This window comes from Miniopterus schreibersii, assembly GCF_964146895.1.
Source record: "Miniopterus schreibersii genome assembly, chromosome: 19".
Classification (NCBI taxonomy): domain Eukaryota; kingdom Metazoa; phylum Chordata; class Mammalia; order Chiroptera; family Miniopteridae; genus Miniopterus; species Miniopterus schreibersii.
The window spans coordinates 36,150,022-36,158,442 of record NC_138119.1 but is presented as its reverse complement, the minus strand read 5'-3'; the positions used below and the strand labels follow the sequence as shown (position 1 = coordinate 36,158,442).

Sequence of the window (8,421 nt, the reverse complement as noted above, 5' to 3'; positions counted from 1 at the left end):
GGACCTGAGACTCAGACACATGCTGTGGTGCTACTTCACCTTGTTTAGAAAGCAAACTGGCTCCTGCTGCTGCTTCACTAGATAGGTGTTTATTTTTAAAAAGTCTAAGTTGTTAGTAGTACAGTTAAAAAAAAAAATGAGGTTAGGTTTGAGGTTCGGTAAATTAAGAAAGTTCATACCTTTTTTGGTTCGTGGTTTGGCCTAAGCCCTTTTTGAGCCATATTTAAAAATTAGCCTCCGTGAGAAGACAAAAAAGCTTTTGAAAAACATTTATCAGGTACAATTGAGCTGAAGGTTTAGGATCGTTTAACAAACATGGGAAGCGCCCAAGCAAAAATGGCTGCTCATGTTTCTGGAAATGAACCCCCGCCCAGCCTTGTAGCCGCAGCTCCGGCCAACCCTGCTGCCTGCGGGCCGGTCCCGACCCTCAGCTGAGAGCTGAGCGGCCCTCAGTGGGACGCGCCGTCCCCCGAAGACGGTCACTCTTTCAGACACAGGAGTGGGGCCACGGCCTCCCCTCCCACCTTACCGCTCCCTTTCCGGCCCAGCTGGCCCGCTTCTCTTGTTTGTTAGAAACATTACCTGAGACTTTCTTATCTCTAGAGCAGCAAACGGTGATGGCAAATTAATACCCAGGGAACAATGACTCCCTTTAACACCAGCCCAGGGAACTGGATGGGCACAGCTGAGCTGCAGGGGCAGGAGCCTCCCTCACCACGAGGAAACGGCAAACTGCAGACTGACAGCACGGCCCAGAGCAGCCAGAGTAACCCCCCAAGTAGAAACAAGGCCTCGCCCCCGAAATGCGGAGCCAACTGTCTCAGGGTCTTAACTGTGTGATGTTTATGAAGAAGGAATGGCTGTAGGTCGGGGGAGGGGAGCATTTATTCCAAGTGGAGGGTGGTTTGTAATTTTGAGGGTGTTCGAAGTTCACAACCTTGGTCAGACAAACATGACCCACTGCTTTCAAATGCCTTCTGTTCTGAGCCGATGTGTGCACATGTGCATGCATGTTTGTGCGTGTGCACGTGTGCATGCTCTATCACTTCCTTACAGAGACTGTCCAGTCTCGCTTCCCTGTAACCTCTTCAGACTGTGCCCACCCATTCCCCGCCTGTGATCGTTAGGGCCGCATCTCCCACTGGGAGATGGGCATGGGGTTGGCAGTCTGAGTGGGCAGGTGTTTGTTGATGGCCTACTCTGTGCCAAGCACTCGTCTAACACTGAGGGACGGGCCCACGAGTGAACCAAGCACACACATGTCTTTCCGCTGCAGCTCACGTTCTAGTATGAAGTACTTGCATGTTTTCGGGCCACTTGCTGCTGCTTTCCCCCACCCCCCTTGCACTAGCCAGGATGTCAAAGCCACAGAATCAGAGACTGGGTCCCCAAGTCATCACAGGGAGGGAACCTGCTTCTAACTTGTAGCTTCAACCATGTTGTCACGAATAAGCAATAACCTTTTATTGTTAAGCCACTGAAATATTGGGGCTTATTTGATAATGCAACTAATATGATACCTTTTCTTAAAAAAAAAAAAAAAAACCCACAAAAATGTGAAAGATCTGTACTCTAAGGACTGTAAGACATCGAAGAAAGGAACTGAATGAGACAGAAATAAGTCACGGGCTGGAAGGACACGCACTGTGAAAATGTCTACGCTACCTGAAGCAATACGCAGATTCAGTACAACCCCTACTTAAATACCAGTGGCATTCTTGGGATTAGAACTACTAATCCTAAAATTTATAGAGAATCATAAAAGACCCCAAATATCCAAATAAATCTTGAGAAAGAACAAAGTGGGTGGTATCATGCTTCTTGATATCAAACTACATTACAAAGCTACAATAATCAGAACAGTATGGTATTGACACAAAAACATATATAGACCAATGGAATAGAACAGAGAGCCCAGAACTAAATTCCCATTTATAGGGTCAATTATTTTACAACAAAGACAGCAAGGATATACAATGGAGTAAAGACAGCCTCTTAAATAAGTGGTGCTGGGACAACAGGACAGATACATGAAAAAAATAAAACCATCACTTTCCTGCACCATATACAAAAATAAATTCAAAATGGATTGAACACTAAATTTTAGACCTGAAACCCTAAAACTATCAGAAAATATAGGCAGTGAACTCTGACATCACTCTTAGCAGTATCTTTTTGGATATGTCTCCTCGAGTAAGGGAAACAAGGAAAAGTAAACAAATGGGACTACATCCAAGTAAGTTTTTCCACAGCAAAGGAAACCATCAACAAAAGGAAAAGGCAACCTACTGAAGGGGAAAAAGTATTCACAAATGATACATCCAATAAGGAGTTAGTATCCAAAACATGTAAGTAAAGAACTCATAAAACTTAACACCCAAAACACCACCAAACCCAATCCAGTTAAAGAATGGGCAGAGAATCTAAACAGACATTTCTGTCAAGAGGACATACAGGTGGCCAACAGACAGATGAAAACATACCCAACCTCGCTAATCAGGGAAATGCAAATTAAAACCACAATGAGCCCTGCCGGTTTGGCTCAGTGGTTAGAGCGTCAGCCTGCAGACTGAAGGCTCCTGGGTTCGACTCTGGCCAAGGGCACGCACCTTGGTTGCAGGTTGGGTCCCTGGCCCTTGCTGGGCACGTGCAGGAGACAACCAATGCGTCTCTCACATCAATGTTTCTCTCTCCCACTCCCTCTGAAAAGTAATGAAAAAAATATCCTCAGGTAATGATTAAATAAATTTTAAAAAACCACAATGAGGTATCACCTCACACCCCTCAAATGGCTCTCATCACCAAATCAACAAACAAGTGCTGGCCAGGCTGTGGAAAAAGGGAGCCTTTGTGCACTGTTGGTGGGATTGTAAGTTGGTGCAGCCACCATGGAAAACAGCATGGAGGTTCCTCCAAAATTTAAAAATAGAACTAGCGTACAACTCACCAATTCCACTTCTGGGTGTTCACCTGAAGGAAACCGAAACACTCATTTGAAAAGACACGTGCGCCCTGTGCTCGCTGCACCGTTACCGGTGACGGCCGCCAGCGGTGGGGGGAGGGCAGTGATGCCTGCACACGACGGGACGCTCAGCCCCTACGGGACGGGGTCTTGCCCTTTGCGACAACATGGATGGACCCAGAGAGTATTATGTCAGGTGAAACAAGTCAGATAAACACCGTATGATCTCACCAATATGTCGAATCTAAAAAACAAACGCACAGAAACAGACCCATAGACACAGACAAGCTGACGGCTGCCCAAGGGGAGGGAGCTGGGAGAGGGGCTATAAACAAACACAGATAAACGGAGCCCCTGCTTCTCGACCTCCGTCAGCGCTCTCGTCAGTTCATTCGTCCCTCAGTCGACCACACACTTCTTGGGTGTAGGGACAGTGTCATCTGCCTCCTTCATGGTATTCTTAGCACATCTCAGAAAGGAGTTGTCACAAAGTCCAGTCAATCAAATGCCTAATTCCCGACACAGAATGTAAAGGGAATGAGTTTTCCAAAGGCCACAGTTTTTAAAGGTGGGCTGAGTCCACTCGGAAACAAGAGCATTAAAGTGGTTACATTAGCAAAAAGGAGACAGGCCCGGGCTCAGACCCTTGGCAAGCAGTATTGCCCAGGTAGAACTCAGGAACTTGTTTATATTGTATTTATCTTATTACCTCCAATTAGGGGCAAGTAATACTAATATTCCCTTTACGGCAGTAAAATAGATTTAAGTATAGCGATGAATGTACTTAAAGAAAAATAGTAAGTAAAATTTTAGCTGGTTCTCAGATATGGTAAAAACCACGAAAGTGATACCTGGCTGGCTGGGATTTAAGAACCTCTCTGCTCAAAGCACAGCGTGAAAGAAGCTGAGGTTTTCGGTTCTGTGCCTGTTTGGGCCAAATCTAATTTGAACTCCGTTTTAGAACAATGGCTACACTCATCACCGGAGGGCCCTGCTCCAAGTCCAAATTAAAAATGTTATCAGCGATCAGAGACAAAAATCCAGTATCAGAAGCTTTCGAAGCCCACTGATCGCTCCAACTCCGGGCTTCCTGGAGGATTAGTAACGCTTCCGTAGCCGTGTATTTGGCCCGTGGAAGACTAAGGACCTTGGGAACACAGAAGCTACGGGGCGAGCAGTCAAGAACAGTTTTAATCGAGTGAGTCAAGTAATCTTGGGATCAAATTCAAGAGAGAAAATGTGCCTCTCTCCTCTGTTAGGAGGGCCAGTCTAACCAGGCCTGGTATCTGCCATCCTGTAGCTCGGCACTGGGAAAGAAGACCCAGAATTAAAGAGAAACATGGGCCTGGGCTTTTTTTGTTTGTTTGTTTTTTTAAATATGTCTTTATTGATTTAGAGAGAAGAAGGGAGAGGGAGAGAGAGATAGAAACATCAATGAGGAGAGAGGCACTGATCGGCTACCTCCTGCACGCTCCCTCCTGGGGATCGAGCCCGCAACCCGGGCATGTGCCCTGACCAGGCATTGAACCTCGATCTCCTGGATCCTAGGTCAATGCTCAACCGCTGAGCCACGGGCCGGGCTTGGTGCCTGTTTTAATTCTGCATTCTTCCCTCTGAGACTGTCAGCATCAGCCTGTGCTGAGAGATTGTCTCATTCAGGGACCGACTCTTACTGTGCACAGAACACAGCTATTTTATGGAGCCACAATGAACCCCACACCCTAAGAAAAGGCCCACATTATAATAAAACCGGGCACACCACCTCCAGCTTGCTTCACCACAGCACCTTAGCAAAGCCGGGTTTCATGAAAGCAGGACTCTCACCAGCCTTCCCAAGGAAATGTAGAGCAGGCGGCGTGGCGCAGGGTGAGTGGGAAGCCCCCACGCCGCCGGCCACAGCGCCGGACGCACTTGTTACCACATCAGCCCTTTGGTTAAGTGCTTCAGCTAATGGGAGCCCAGGACTCCCCAGGCGCAGGGCTGGGAGGAAACCTTCAGACCTCGACCAAAGGGAGATGGACACGCCGTCTGCGCCCACGTCCAGCTACGGAGCCCAGACGCCCTTGGGCTGTGGGTGTCCCCTCAGATCTATTACGGGGACCTGAGTCATCAGAGTAGCCCCTGCATATGTCTTCCCCTCAGGTACAGAGGCCGTATTCTAAGTGTTGGAAGACAAAATGAAAATTCCACCTTAAAATGACCGGACCTCCCAGCAATTCTGTAAACCCAGCGTCCCCAGGGTTCTCTCTTAAGGACCTTGATTCCTCAACTGCTGCTCACTAGTGAGAACACCTCTCTTTTAAGCTGGGAGGCAATGCCTCATCAGCCCAAAATGGAGTGGTACCGACCTTTCTCGTTATGGGAAATATAACCAAAGATGCAGGAAGCCTTTCCAGACTTTCATTCTAAAACTGTGCTTCATGACTCATTATATGGCCTCTTCTGCCTTGAAGGTGACTTTGGTTGTAGCTAGTCCTTGCCCAGCCCCTCAAAAAATCTAAAAATACGAAGACGTTTGTTGCTTCTGTTCCCTTCCCCTCCCCACCCCCAAAGATGAAAACAGTGCTCTCTGAGAGTTACCACGTCTCAGTGTGAGTCACACCAATTTTTCAATATTTGCTTTTTAAATTTCAATTACTTTTGGTGCAGATTAAATGCTTTAACAGATTATTGTGTATGATCCTTACAAATGTACAAAGCAGATACTAGTCCTATTTTTCAGTTGATGAAACAGCTTTTTACAGAAAGTAACTTGCCTGAGGGCACAGAGCCCTGAGTGTCTTGGGGTCTGCCTTTCCCCGGTCAGGGCACAGGGGTGGGGCCTGGCCTTGGCACTTCCTGGGCAGATAACCTTGAGTGAGTCATTTCTCGGTTTCTCAGATTTCATATTTATAACATAGTGACACCTACTGCATAGGGTTTTTGTGAAGATTAAATGAGTTAGACTAAAAAAAGCGTTTAAAACAGTGCCCAGCATGTAGTAAATACCACATAAGTATCATCATTACCGGTTCTCCAATATCCCTGAATGCACGGCCCATCCTGCTGAGAATCTATGAAGCCGTGGGTTTCTGAGTCACCATGCTCCATGCCCACTCTCGAGGTGATTCCTGCCCTCAGAGGACAGCCTGGGTCACTGAGCAGATCACGAATGATGAAGGCAGACTGAGGACCTTTGTAAACAAATGGTGTAGAGACATGAGTACCCAATGCAGCATGTGTCCCTGAATGGATCTTATCCCAGAATCATTTTTTCCTTTTGCTATAAGACATTTGTGGGGGAAACTGGTGGGATTTGCATGTGTTCATAGAGAGCAGTGCTACTGAAATTCCGATTTCTAACCATTGTCCTGTTGACAGAAAGGAGCGTCTGTGCTTTAGGGAATATACTCTGAGGTGCACAGTGATGCGTAATTCCCTTCTCTCTCCCAGTACTTCAGATGTTCACTGGGCTTGCAAACTACCACCCTAGAGAATTAGTAGAGGTAGGTGCAGAATCAGGGCCGCAAGCGAGCCCATCTGATACTGTCATAAGTGACCTGAAGGAAAGAATGAGCCCTGCTGGCACTCAGGGCGCACTGGGCCGTTGGCATGAGTGCCGTGCTAAGGACATGGGCAGGCCTCGCGCAATGGGAACATGGGCGAGGAGGAGGCAGGGAACATCACGGGAGACGTCTTGGGTACTCGCAAGAAGGAAATCCAAGTGGGCTCACAGAGTGAGCTCTGTAAACAATCAACAGTGACTCAGAAAAGACTTCTTGGAGCGTGTCCTGGTGGGTCCCTGAAGATGTGACCGTGGCGGCAGCTGCTGTGTGCGCAGCCATCACCGCTAACCTCACAGAGGACTGGAAATGGCGCCGAGGAATTCCGGTGCCCTCTGTAAAAACTCCGGGGCACTTGCTTCTGGGAAATTTCGTGTTGCTCTACTTCATACACATTTCAGTTCAAAAAGCTCCAAGAGAAAATAATTAAATTAGAAAACTAAAATTACTTAGAAGATAGAACATCACTTTTATAGAGATATTAGAAAAGTAAAGAAAGGCTTAGATCAGATCAGATCAAAGGGACAGGAGTATAATCAGAACTTAATAGATACTGAGGGGAGAGTGGGATGAACTTTGTCACTGACATCTGGAAAGAAATTAAGAGAGCAAATGTTGACATAATTTAAGATTCAAGAAAAAGGATTTTCTTACAGCCAAAGATATCAAGTCAAAATGGTGAGAATCACATGTTGGTAATGTCTTTTGAAGGGCACGCTGGAGAGGCTGCAGGGATGCCCTCCATCCCTGACAGCAAGGCTATAAAAGGCAACTGTCATCTTTTCTATAAACCACCCCCCACTGCTGCCCACACCAAAGTGGTCCTGAACTAAATACACTTAAGTGACCTCACAAGCTTCTCCTTAGGCACAGGCCCTGGTGAGGTGACCTGGGCGACAGTCCTGAGCCCCCGTGGCCAGTGCTCCTGGGGCACAGCGGCAGGGGGACAGAGAGGTGTTGTCGGGGTGCTGAGAGACGGAGCCTCCCGCCCGCCTGTGCTCTGCCCACCGCCGGCACTGCCCAGGGCAGCCTCTGAACGGCTGCAGCTTCGGGGATACCACCTGCTCCCCGTCAGAACCGGGCTGGCCCCGTTTCTCCGATTCCATCACATCTGAGTCATGGCGCCCAAGCAGACTGTGTCCCCTGAAGTGAGCTTGCTTTTGGCTCCAGTCACTCTTCCTCTCCCGACACTCAAGAGCAGAGAAAGGCCTTTGCCACTGGACATGTCCCTTCTTTTGCTCCTGTAACCTGCAGGGCACGGAGTCCCTCTCTCTTGCTCCTTCCGGCGCTCGGAGCCCCGCACGTAGCGGACAGTAAACGCGAAGCGCGACTCTCACCCCCGCTCTGCAGCTCTCTCTCATCCCCATGCCCGCTCTTCCTCCAGCTGCTGCGGACTGGAGGAGGCGCCTCACACCCGCCACACTGCCTTCTGCCAAGCGTGCTGCGACCACCCCCCCCCACCGGCACTCGAGGACAGGGTGGAAAGGACTCTGGCCCGAGGCCGGGGAAGACCTCGGGTGGTCTGCACTGAGTGACGCAGGGCAGGAGCGACCTGCAGAGGACCCGGGAGGGAGAGAGGTGAGTGGCTACGTTCCTACGGAAAACGGGGAGTGAGGTCTCCAGAAAGAGACAAGTATGACAGACACGTCCTTTCTCTATCATGAATTAATCTTAATTTATTTTCAAGCAAGAACATCAGTGGCCCATAAAGATTCCAAAAGTTCTCTGAGTTTCTGGAATAGCATAGGACAACGAATTACTGAAAGCATTACCAGATTTCATCAGAGTAGCTTGGTTCTTAGTTTACAGCCTTATTTTGAGGGGTATAGCTCTGCCGTGGCCCCAGCAGAGTCTGGATAACTTGTTTTAATGAATGCTTCATATTCTCCTAAACTACTTAGAACAGAATGCTAATGT

General features: G+C 48.2%; 1 protein-coding gene across 3 annotated transcripts in view; it reads right to left on the bottom strand.

The window, feature by feature from the left end:
* Positions 1–8,421, bottom strand: part of NME7 (NME/NM23 family member 7) — a 104,236-nt gene that overhangs the window by 435 nt on the left and 95,380 nt on the right. The gene's annotated exons all lie outside the window — the stretch shown is intronic.